We start from the raw sequence: 12,909 nt of genomic DNA, 5'->3' as shown, positions 1-12,909 counted from the left end.
GAAACGAGTGGAGAGCCTCAAGATCCTGGGAGTGGTCATCCACAAAAGCTTTCTTGGACTCTTCATGTTGACACACTGATTACAAAGGCCCAACAATGTCGTTTCTTCCTCAGACAGCTGAGAAAATTTGGCATGACAGCGAATACCCTTGCCAACTGTTATAGGTGTGCCATTGAGAGCATTCTGTCTGGATGTATCACTACCTGGTATGGCAACTGCACCGTTCAAGATCGGAGATGGTTACAGAGAGTGGTGAACTCGGCCTGGATAATCACAAAGGTCAACCTCCCATCTATAGAATCCATCTACCAGGCCCGCTGTCAAGGAAAGGCTGCCAGCATTCTCAAAGATCCATCTCACCCTGGCAATATTTTTCTACAACCTCTACCATCGGGGAGAAGGTACAGAAGCCTGAACACACGCACCAGCCAGTCTTGAAACAGTTTCTACCCTACTGAATGGACTCAAAAACTCTTAACACTTGCCTGTACCTATGTTTTTGTTTTTGCTGCTGTTTACCTATTATTTTCTTATCTATGCTACTTAACTCTGTGATCTGCCTATATTGCTCGCAAGACAAAGCTTTTCACTGTGTCTCGGTACACGTGACCAATAAATTCAATTCAATTCAATAGATATGTGCCCCATATAAATACTCAGGCTTGTGAATGAATATGTTTCTTGTTGATGAACACGATTCTCATCTGAGATCTTTATGAGTATTCATGGCTTGTGAATCAATGCAAAGGAGGAAGGTTGGAAAAAAAGGGTCTGAGAACTTAGTAGTAAAACATTTATTGCACACTGTCAGGCAATTGAAATTTTGCTTCCCACCCAATTACACACCCTGGCCTTCTAAAAGTTCTGGCCAGCCCCAGAAAGATTACACCTCCTGTCTCTGAGTCAAATGGTTGCTGGTTCAAGCCTCACTAAAAATTTAAGCATAAACATCAAGGCTGGAACTCTGATACAGTCCTGAGGTCTGGGATACCAATGCAAAGTCCTACCACCGTCCTCTCTGGTGCCTGTACAAAGAAGAGCAGGAGAGCTATCCCTAGTGTCCTCAACTGTATGCATCCTTCAATCAACATAGCAGAAACAGCTATCTAATTACTATCACATTTTCAGATTGTGGAGCTTGCTGTGTGATAATTGGCACTTGCATTCCAATCATTGCATCACTTCAAGTGTACTTTAGTGGGGTTAAAGTGCTTTGGGACATTATATGGTTAAGGACGTAAATGAAGGCCTAACTTTTATTTTTATAAATAATGAATTTGTGATTTTAATTTGTGAAATACACAGAATTGGACATGTCTGTATATTAAAGGCTTAGCAGAAAATGGTAGGCTCACTGTGCACATTTCAGCATCCTTCAATGAGCAAAGATTTGCAGAAACAGACTCCCAACTGTATGATCCAAGGTGCTTTGAATTTTGTAAAGTCCTGAGAACTTATCGCTTCTATAGTTTTGGAGGTATTGCCAGTTATATTGTAAGATTGCACTTTGACTTTATAAATTCATGTCACCTGCCTCATGATGAGCAATAACATGAGAAAGTCATAGTGTGTATATACTAATAGTTTTGTGCTATTGAGTTGAAGCAGTTGTTAAATACATAACTGTTTCTTATGCTAGGCTTAAAAAGTGCCGAGGAGCAAAATACTTTGACGTTATTGCATATTCAGGTACCAAGTATAAAAATAAATATTTCTTGGGATAATTCCAAAACTGTGATCTCACTTTGAGGGTAAGGTGTCAGTAAGAAGCCACACGCGCTTCATTCTTCATAACAACGTTGTTGAAGAAAATTGTCTTTTAATCATTCCCAGGTACTCACTTTTTAAAGTATAAAGTCTTAACAACTACATTGTAAAAAGAAAAGTAGAATTATAACCATTTTTATTGCTTCTATAGTCTGGAGGATGAAATAACTAGATTTGTTCAGTGAGTTTTACTTTAAGACTCAATAGTAATTATCTGCCCCAATCTGCAAGACAAAGCTCTTGTCTATGCTTTATACTTGTTCCCAATTAATAGGAACAGGAGGAGGCCATTCAATCCCTCAAGCCTGCTCTACCATTCTGTGAAATCATACCTGATCTGTGGTCTAACTCCTTTTATCCGCCTCTGGCCCATATCCCTTAATACCTTTATTTCACATAAATTTATCTATCTCAGATTTAACAATAACAATGGATCCAGTATCCTCTGCCCTTTGTGGAAGTGAATTCCAAACATCTACCTCCTAGCTTCCGAACATCGCTCCTGAATGATTTGACCCTAATTCTCATGCTATGCTCCCTAGTTCTAGAACGCCCAAAAGGTGGAAGTAGTTTCTCTTTACTTCACTTGTCTTTTCCTCTTGAACAATTATTATGTGCATAATTGCTTATGTGAAGTGAATTGATATCTGAGATTTGCAACATGATTATATGCAGAAACGTCATGATATTTAAAGAATTGGTAAACTTATTTCCTAATCCATCAAAGTGACAGAATACGTTTCTTTAATCATTCAAAGGATGGAAGCTTTGTTGTCAAGGTCCATTCATGCCGCATTTCATTCTGCCCTGAAAGTACAATCTTCGAACCATCTCATTAGCTGATTCCGTCAGGTAGTCCCAAATCAACCACATTGCTATGAATATAAAGCCAGTTCAGAATGAGCAAGGATTGCCAATTTTCTTTCCTGAAGAATAATTTACATGAACCAGATGGATTTTGAATACAATATGGGAGTTTTAAGGTCACCGCTAATGATATTAGCTTTTAGGTTAGATTCCTTACAGTTTGGAAACAGGCCCTTTGGCCCAACCAGTCTATACCGACCCTCCAAAGAGTAACCCACCCAGATCCATTTCCCTCCGACAAATGCGCCTAACACTACGGGCAATTTAGCATGACCAATTCACCTGGCCTGCACATCTTTGGACTGTGTGAGGAAACCAGAGCACCTGGAGGAAACCCACGCAGACACAGGGAGAATGTGCAAACTCCACACAGACAGTTGCCTGAAGTTGGAATCAAACCTGGGACCCTGGTGCTGTGAAGCAGCAGTGCTAACCACTGAGCTACCGTGCAATTTCAGAATTATTTAATTAATTGAATTACATTCTTCAATAGCTGAGGTGGAATTAAAACTGATATAACCAAAACAGAAATTGCTGGAAAACTCAGCAGGCCTGGCAGCATCTGTGGAGATAAAGCAGAGTTAACATTTCGGATCCAGTGAAGCTTCTTCAGAACTGATTGTAGCTAAGGATATGTTGGTACTTCTGCAGAAGGTGGGGTGGGGGGGAGGGATTGAGTGAACGATAGGTGGAGATGGAACTCAGAGAAAGACAAAAGTTCAACAGAAAAAGGAATGGGTAAAGATCAGTTTGGGGGCAACAACTGTTATTGACTAAGCCAGACCAATCAAAACATTCTTAAGCGGGCAGCCCAGACCATAACTTTGCAATTTGTTTTGGTATACAAGTCATTTCTAAAACATGACCACTCTGGCCTGAGGTCTCACTTGTTTACATATAAGCAAAAGGCCTCTCAAAATCCTTTTCATCCCTGTACCAAACCAGACTGATTGGAGACTGGCCTGGTTTGTTACCCCTCTGAAAAAAATCAGGGACAGAATATCCATGAGCCAAGGAACAGCTTTTAGAGAAAAAAGGGACTAGCTTTGTAACACAACAGTTGCTAATTGGGTTCTATTAGTAGTTGACAATAGGTTGGTTGTGATAGCAACCCATGTGATGACAAGGCCTGTTGTGTCAGGGATGGGGTAAAGATGTGGGAGAAGGTATTTAGACCCTAAAATTATTGGACTCAATATTGAGTCCCAAAGGCTGCAGCATCCCCAAATAGAAAATGAGATGTTGTTCTTCCATCTTGTCACTGGACCTGAAATGTTAACTCTGTTAAACGTTAATTATTTTGAGTACAAAACTAGAGGGCATAGGTTTAGGTGAGAGAGGAAAAGTTTAATAGAGGCCTAAGGAGCAACATTTTCACAAAGAAAATAAGCTGCCAGAGGAAGTTGTGGAGGCTGGTTTCAATTATAACATATAAAAAACATCTGGATGGGTACATGAATAGGAAGAGTTTAGAAGGTTGTGGGTCAAATGCTGGTAAATGGGACTGGATTAATTTAGGAAATCTGGTCAGCATGGATGAGTTGGACCGAAGGTTCTGTTTCCATGCTGTATAACTCTATGATTCTGCTTTCTCTCCGCAGATGCTGCCAGACCTTCTGAGTATTTCCAGTAATTTCTGTTTTCTTTCTGATTTCCAGCATCCACAGTCCTTAGTGTTTTTCTTTTGGTTAATGATTAAAACTGGTGTATCTGGATCATTAGTCACTGGACTATTAATGCATGATCACTATGCAACCTTACCTAAACCAGAAAATCTAGCAAATTCATTACTTAATTGTGTATGATCCTAGATTTTATAGTGGCATAATGTTCAAGCATTAAAGCAAATAAAACACTTGCATGACCTCAGCTCCAGTATTTTATTCATCTGCACACCAAATATTAAGAAATACATAGAGGCTTTGATGAAGTCGCTGAAGTGATTAATTGGAATGATTCTAAAATGAAGGATTGCAGTTCAGTTATCAGCCACAGAAGCTGGAGTTTTCCCTTTACAACAAGGAAAACTCACTAGAGAGTTGATTGCGTTTTTCTTTTAAATCATGAAGGGCCTAGAAAACGTAAATAAAGAGAAGTTGTTTCCGATGGCTTAAGAGTCAATAATCAGAGAATACAAATTGGCAGAAGAACTGGAGGTGACATAAGGAAAGATATTTTATGCGATATGTGGTTGAGATTTGGAATACAGTGCCTGGTGGGGTATTGAGGCCAGATTCAATAGGAGTTTTCGACATGTAATTGGATAAATACTGAAGGAAGAAACAAAATGCAGGAATATTGGAAAGAGCAAGAGAGTGGCACCATCTGGTGCTTATCAAACAAGCTGTATTGAATGGATGGACTGAGTAGCCTTCTTCTGTCCTGAGCCACTCTATTCGTCTATGAATTTTAAATTTATTATGTTCTGGTGGATAGCAAAACAACATTTCAGTAACTGCTTAGATAAAGAATTTTATGTATGTTGCCATAGTCCTACTGGACCAGAGGGCTGCTGTCTCATGAGAGAAAGAGACAGGGAGATAGAGAGGACTGGTGGTGTTTTAACCTGAGGGTCATCATGCCTTAGGTGAGGGGAGAGGTTAAGAAGGAGAATCCTGTGATGACTTCAGCAGATTAGTATTTAGACAGGGTTGGGTATTTCTTGCAATGAGATCTTGAGTTATAAGATGTGAAGAGGTATGTTTAAAATCTTTCAAAATTTCCCCCTTTTTCATCCAGATAATTAGTTTGAACTGCAGGAATGTTTTTTTAAATGTCCAATCTATTTCCCAACAGATTATTCTGCAATGTTTTCTTTTTCATTTCTCTTTTACACACCCTATACCAAACAGTTGATCACTACCACCCCACTCCTAAGTTAGCACTTAAGAAGAGCAGTTTCTCTTTAAGACTCTGACACCTTTGTTGTTCATCTTTTCATACCATGGGATGCGGATGCTTCGAGAGTGGGGTAATTAGTTTGTCATTTGTGGGCAGACAGTACAGAATCATCTTTTGATCACAAGTCTATATTATCTACACAACAGTGACCGTGAAGTAAATCTAACATCTCTAATGAGTTATCTAACTACATCGACCAGAAGGCCCTAAGTTTCATCATCGGTGTACATTGAGTTAGTTGATCTTAGCTGTAACTGAGTTAGAATTCACCTCAGCATCTTGATTAGACAGGGGGTCTTGATCTAAGTTCCATTTTATCTACTCTACATGCATACTGCTAGAGAGAGTGTGTATGATAAATTAGCCCACTAACACACACTGTTAGGGCTCACAATAGACCACCTGGAAATACAAGTGAAATATGAAATTTGAGCAATCATGTTTCTTGTTTGCCTTCAAAGGTGGTGCTGTAATTTAGTGACAACATCATCTGATGAATGGTAATGAGTAAAAGGAGTTAAGATCGAGAGTCTGTTATTCATGATGGATTAATCTGAAAAAAGTTTAAAGATATCATATATATTGCAAATGATACATAAGTGAACTTCTAGTCAACGAGTGAGTGGAAAGACTGTTCATTAACATAGACTCAAATTTGGAAGAGTGTAAGTGTCCAAGACAACTCTGATTCAAATATATGCCATGAAAGGAGGTGAACATATTGGCCAGATTGGATGGGAGATCAGGAAGGTGGTTGGTGTTATTAAGTAGATAATTGCTATCGATGAAGATTTCAGGGATCCCAGCGCAGAACCTTCCTCATAGACAGAAAATATACAGTTGTTCACCATTACTCAATTTTGTGTCACACAGTCAGCTTCAAATCCATCTGTCCCTTGCTGTTTTATTTCATGACTTCAAAGTTGCTCATCAGTTTGCTTTGTTGTACTTTATCAAAATGTGTTTTGAAAGTTCGTATACAGGCCATCAACCATGTTCTTGAACTTTGGGCTGGAGAAAGGACAGCCGTTGTCTCTGATTCTTTTTGCATTTCCATGTTCTTGTGCACTACACTTTGGTTTGTTTTCTTTCACTGCTTAACCTTATTTCTGATGTACTAACACAAAACCCTTGTACTGAGGAAATGTTTCCCTGTAAGAGTTGTGGGCAGATCAAAAGATGAACGTTTCAGCACGTTTGGGGAAATGTACAAGTTGAACTGGCTGCGAGATTTCAGAAGCTTCAATTTCTTTCCATAAATGGCTAAATTCTTTAAAAAATAGTCTCCATGTGTCATTCAAGCAGGAAACGAAGCATAAAAGGCTTTGGCTAAGTTTGTAGCTTACTCTTTTTTTATAATAGATTTTGGATAGTTCTTGAGAGTAAATCTTGATCTACCATAAATCCAAGAACCCCATCCATTAAATAACAAGTGTGTCTTTGGTGAATTCATGCTTTTCTTGATTTATCGCAAAGGATTAATAATGACATGTATTAAACACCAGGGATGTCATGGTACTTTTTGTTCATTTTTGAGTGAGCATTTAAAAACTTCAAAAATGTTGAAGGATGTTTAATGTTTCACTGAGTTAAAGGTCAAACATTTCAAGTATGTATTTAAGAGAAACACATGGAATAAAATATTTATTAAGTGTAACAGTATAATCACAAGGCTTCATGAGAACCCAGCAGAAAGCAAAATAAATTAAAGGCTGAGGATGTTTACAAAGTCAATCTATAAAACAGGGAAGTGTAGCTTGAAAATAAAGTTCCACAGAAACAATAGACTTCTATAGTTGGATGTCCAATCTTAATAAAATTTCTTCAATTTCTTTTGTGCCACATATGCTGCATTCAAGATTATCAGGTCTCTGTCCGGTATTGGTCAAAAATCACACAGTACCTCGTCCAACCAGCCTAACACCAGTACCTCAATGTTCTGTCTGGTATCTCCAGTGGTGCTTAAAAGGATTGCAGGAGAATGCGCCAATAAGAAGGTAAAGTTTTTAAAAGTTTAAGGTTTTAAGCAAGCCTATGTGCATGTTTAGGCAACTCCACATTAAAACCATAGGTCTATATGTATCACAATTATATACTTCTGAAGTCTCCGAAAGGATAAATGCTAAGGAGTGCAAACACAACCACCTGATATGACAATGTCATAACGACGCCATTGAGCGGGGAGAACAGTCCTGGATCTCATAGGAGATAGATCTGGATGCTAGGTTTCTTTCTCATAATCAGAGTAACAATATCTATCCTACCAAGATAATCTATATCTGAAAGCTATCAAACATAACTGCATCTTGTTTAAGACAAGAGTATTCTTTTTTTATAGTACCAAGTGGTTTTCATCTACCACACTATGGCAGACAGACCCATTAGATCTCTAACTAAAAGGAGGATGTTAGTACTTGTATCTGCCACCAAAGGTGACTGTGGTGAGGATCCATCATACAACATGGTGAGCAGTGTTGCAGATTTGGTTTGACAGCTCTTACAATGCAGTGAGTGTGATGTAGATTCCACAGAGCTTTGAGGTGATCTTCAGACACACCTTTAGGAAGAACACTTATGGCATTCAACAAAACAGAGTCTTCAGATCGTTCATTATCAATATGTCAAAATACTGGATATCTCTTCCTAACAAGGCTCTTATATTCCTTACACCTCAAGGACTGTGGTGGCTCAAGAGGACAGTTCACAATCATCCTCTCTGGGGAACTTATGGATTGGCAATCAATGCTGGAACAGCAGACTTCATAAGAGAAAGTGTTAGCTAGAAGTAATGTGGAGCTGGAACAGGAGCATTATTTAATAGTTAAATCTTGCATCTGGTACCAATTGTAAAGACTACATTCTTTTTCAAATATAAATTGAGAAATGGATGTTTGTAGACTTGTTTCTTTGACTTTGCTTACAGCTTGAAGGTCAAAAGGGGAATTGTGTGGTGTTCAATGAACGTCTTGTAATTTATAGTTAAGTTGGATTTTGTGAGACAAGATGGTGACATGTATTTCTGGATTGAGAAAAGAACTATCTCGCAAAACTCACTTGGAGCTTTAAGTTACAGTTCGTTACAGCATTGAGAGAGAAACATTGCAGACAGACATCCAGAAAGTCTGCAAGCAAGGACAGTTTTTTTCTCTCTCTCTCTATTTCCCTCTGTGATTAGAGGAAAACTAGTACTCAAAGACGCTGAGAAAAAGAACTTCTAACTAAAGCAAAGACTTAGGTCCAACTGACTGGTAATCAAATTGAGTTTTAATTCACCGTTGATGATGTGATGTCATTGCAAAAAATAAACCAAGAGAACTGTGAGAAAGCTATCTCATTCCACCCATCTATTTTGAATTCTTGATCCATAGAATTTGTTCCTATGCTCTTCCACCTGCCTTTCTTGTGCACAATTGTCTGTCCTATTTGAGTTTTAGTTTAAGTTTTATATTAGCAATTAATAATCAATTTTTCATCAACAAAACTAGTGTGAGTTTATTTTACCTAAGATAGTGGTTAACATCAGGCACATTAACCATCTTGGTGACTAAATTGGTCATTTGTACATTTGTGACAGCTCTTGGAATGGTCGGGCTTGATTTCCAGTAGACTCTTCCAATCACTGTCATTGCAGAAGTGGTTCCATTGAGGTTCAGCTGGAGAGCAAATGGACATTGGTGACTCTGTGAGTAAAATCAGTCTTCCTGGTGGGCAAGTAACAACATTTCAAAAATGCTGCAGGCAGCTACAGGCTGAGAAAGCTAGAAGTGAGCAAAATGCTTACACCTCAGAGCAAGTGTTTCTGCCATTGCAGGTGGGCACTATGATGCTCATTCCTGATGAAGGACTTATGTCTGAAACGTTGATTCTCCTGCTCCTCGGATGCTGCCTGATCTGCTGTGCTTTTTCAGTGTCACACTCTTTGACTCTGATCTCCAGCATCTACAGTCCTCACTTTCTCCCACTATGATGCATAGCTAAGGTAAGGGAAATCAAAGGCCACAGAAAATAACTTCAAACAAATTCACAGAACTGGGTACATCCGAAAGCCAGAAATAAACAATTATTGGGAGAGTTTAGAAGCTTAAGCAGAAAAAAAAAAGTTTGGGAAGTAACTGAGGGATCAGAAGAAAGGAAGTGGTAAATTACTTAAACAATGGTTTATGGAAGATTTTGATAAGAATAGGAAAAAAATTGTAAGACAACAGGCATTATTAATAGAATCACAGACAACATGAGTCTTGGAAAATTTATTAAAGAAGTTGGATTTATCTCATATAACCATGAACAACAAGAATAATTTACTGTACCTGCTAATCACATAGAAGCTTATAAAAATCTAGCAGAGCCAGACAGGGTAAATACAGGAAGGCTGTTCCCAATGACTAGATATTCCAGACCTAGGGATCACAGCTTACGAATACAAGATAGGCCATTTAGGACAGAGATGAGGAGGAATCTCTTCGCCCAGACAGTGGTGAGCACAAGAAATTCCCTGCTGCAGAAAGTGGTTGAGACCAAATCTTTGAATGTTTTCAATTGAATTGAATTGAATTGATTGTCACGTGTACCGAGGCACGGTGAAAAGCTTTGTCTTGTGAGCAATACAGGCAGATCACAGAGTTTCTTAGCATAGATAAGTAAATAATAGTTAAACAGCAGCAAAAACAAAAACACAGGCACACGCGAATGTTAAGAGTTTGTGAGTCCATTTAGTATTCTAACAACAGTAGGGTAGAAACTGTTTCAAAACCGACTGGTGCTTGTGTTCAGGCTTCTGTACCTTCTCCCCGATGGTAGAGGTTGTAGAAAAACATTGCCAGGGTGGTTTGAATCTCTAAGAATTCTAGTGGCCTTTCCTTGACAGCGGGCCTGGTAGATGGATTCTACAGATGGGAGGTTGGCCTTTGTGATTGTTCAGTCCGAGTTCACCACTCTCTGTAACCATCTCTGATCTTGAATGGTATAGTTGCCATACTAGGTAGTGATACATCCAGACAGAATGCTCTCGATGGAGAGAAAACCATTCTGGCAAGAAAGATTTAGATACAGTTCTTAGGACTAAAGGGAATCAAAGGGAAAACATGGGAACAGAGTATTGCATTAAATGATCAGTCTTAAAGGCTTGAAGGGCTGAATGGCCAGCTCCTATTCCCATTTTCTATGTTTCTACATTATACACCTTTCATCATAGCCGCAAAAAGGTGAAAATCATACATCGTGCTTGCATGACAGGGGGAAACTTTCCATTTTAATCAGATAAGCCCAGGAATTAGCAATATTATTATAATCTTGAACTGGTTTCTTTTCAAGTAAGGAGATTAAAGCATCTTCGTTATAGTACAGGAATTGAAACCCTTTTAAGCAGCAAGAATAAAGCAACATTAACATACTGCAGAATTTAAAGCCTCTAAATTAAGCAAAATAAATAATCATAAATAATAAATAATCAATCAACTAAATAATTTGGAAGTCCCTAGAAAAATTATTGCCAGGAAATTTAATTTTGACATAGGCCATTTAAAAGAAACTAGCATCTTGGAAAAATCAATTCTTAAAATGCAGAATTGCATCCAAACTAGATGCCACATCTAACATAAATGAGTAAATGCACTTTTATATTCAGTTGGTTCATCAGAGCTGATGACATTCTAGCTCAACAAGCCATAAAAAACAACAGATACTTTTGTTTATGTTCTGCAAATCTTCGACAATTCTTTTGACCTTAAAACAAATAATATAAATAAAAGAGAAAAAAAAAAGTTTACCATCCCAGGGAATCCCTAATAATTTCAATAATCTCTATAAATTAATGGAAAAATGTTTACATGAAGCGTTAAAGTCAAAAGAGACAGAATTCTTATTGGATTATTGATGCGTTTTTGTCAGATTAATTACAGTCTAAAGGGTAATTTACTTTGGAGAAATCTCTGAATCTAACTGATGTATATATCATCAAGGTGAGTATGGTAAGGATCTGTCATGCAACAAAAACCTCATTCTAACCAATGAGCTATTTCTGGGGCCATGAAATCACCTTAAACTTAAAATCATTACATCCAAGCCTCTCTAGGCTCATGCATCATGCAATATACCAGAGTAGGTTCAGGAACAGTCTATTTTCTTGGCAGCTACTTCTTTCTAGACTGTGAGAGTATACCTTTTGTACTTTCTATCTTGAATCAGATTGATGATTTGCTTTTCTTTATTGTTCCATGGGATGTGGATGTCATCCCTAATTGCCCTGTAAACTGAGTAGAAAGGACAGGTAGGAATCATCTACATTGCTCTGGGTCTGGAGTACCAAGAGGCTAGACAAGATAGAATTTAATTCCCTAATGGGCATTGGTCGATCTGATGTCTTTTTACAACAGACTGATGATAGTTTCATGATTACTATCACTAAGATTAGGTTTATTTTCCTTTCTCGTAATTAATTGAATTCAAATTCCATTAGCTGCTTTGAGCCTATGTATTAACCTGGGCCTCCATATTACTAAGGTAAAAACAATGACTGCAGATGCTGGAAACCAGATTCTGGATTAGTAGTGTTGGAAGAGCACAGCAGCTCAGGCAGCATCCAGGTAGCTTCGAAATCGACGTTTCGGGTAAAAGCCCTTCATCAGGAATGAAGATTTGTTTATTCCTGCAGTCATTGTTTTTACCTCATTGATTTTAACCCTACTGCAAATCCTCTTGCAAGGATGCCTGCCTTGAAGAAGTTTTCCTCCTCTCTCTACAAGAATCTCAGGGAGTCCCTCTCCCACTGCAACTCCCAGGTCATTTCCTCTGCCCTGAAGCTCTTCAACCATGTCATGAAACAAACTCACTACCACAGCCACATTCGCTTCCTTAGTGCCTGCCTCCGTAACCAACTCATCCCACACGGACTCCGGACCAACTTTAAACCAGCAGAGTTCGGACCCGAACAGGACAAACAGTACAGACTACAGATTCAAAAACACCAGCAACAGTTCTCCTTCAAGATCCTCCGCTCCACACTTGCAGCAATGCGCCGGCACCTAACCTCTCTACAGTCAGCCCTGCCTCAGCTGAGGGCCACACTCTCTCAGAATTGCAAAGGACCCACTCTGTACAACATCCTCAGGAGAATTCATAGTATCAACAAACAGTATTTCAATTCCATCTCAAACATCAAAAACTGTAAGTACAACAAACTTTTATCTACCCACTTCCATTACCAGCGCTCCTCAAACATTCCAGAAGATTCCCCTGGCCTCGGAAACTATTCCACCATTAGCCATGCGGCTGATGCAGCTGCCACCCCCATGCTGATTGATGATGTCACTTCTGCTCCCATCATGGACACTCCCACAACCACTTCCACCCCTCACAATTCCTCATGCATCACACCTG

The sequence above is a fragment of the Chiloscyllium punctatum genome, chromosome 23, assembly GCF_047496795.1.
Source record: "Chiloscyllium punctatum isolate Juve2018m chromosome 23, sChiPun1.3, whole genome shotgun sequence".
In the NCBI taxonomy this organism is placed as follows: Eukaryota; Metazoa; Chordata; class Chondrichthyes; order Orectolobiformes; family Hemiscylliidae; genus Chiloscyllium; species Chiloscyllium punctatum.
Note: the sequence above shows the minus strand (reverse complement) of the source record.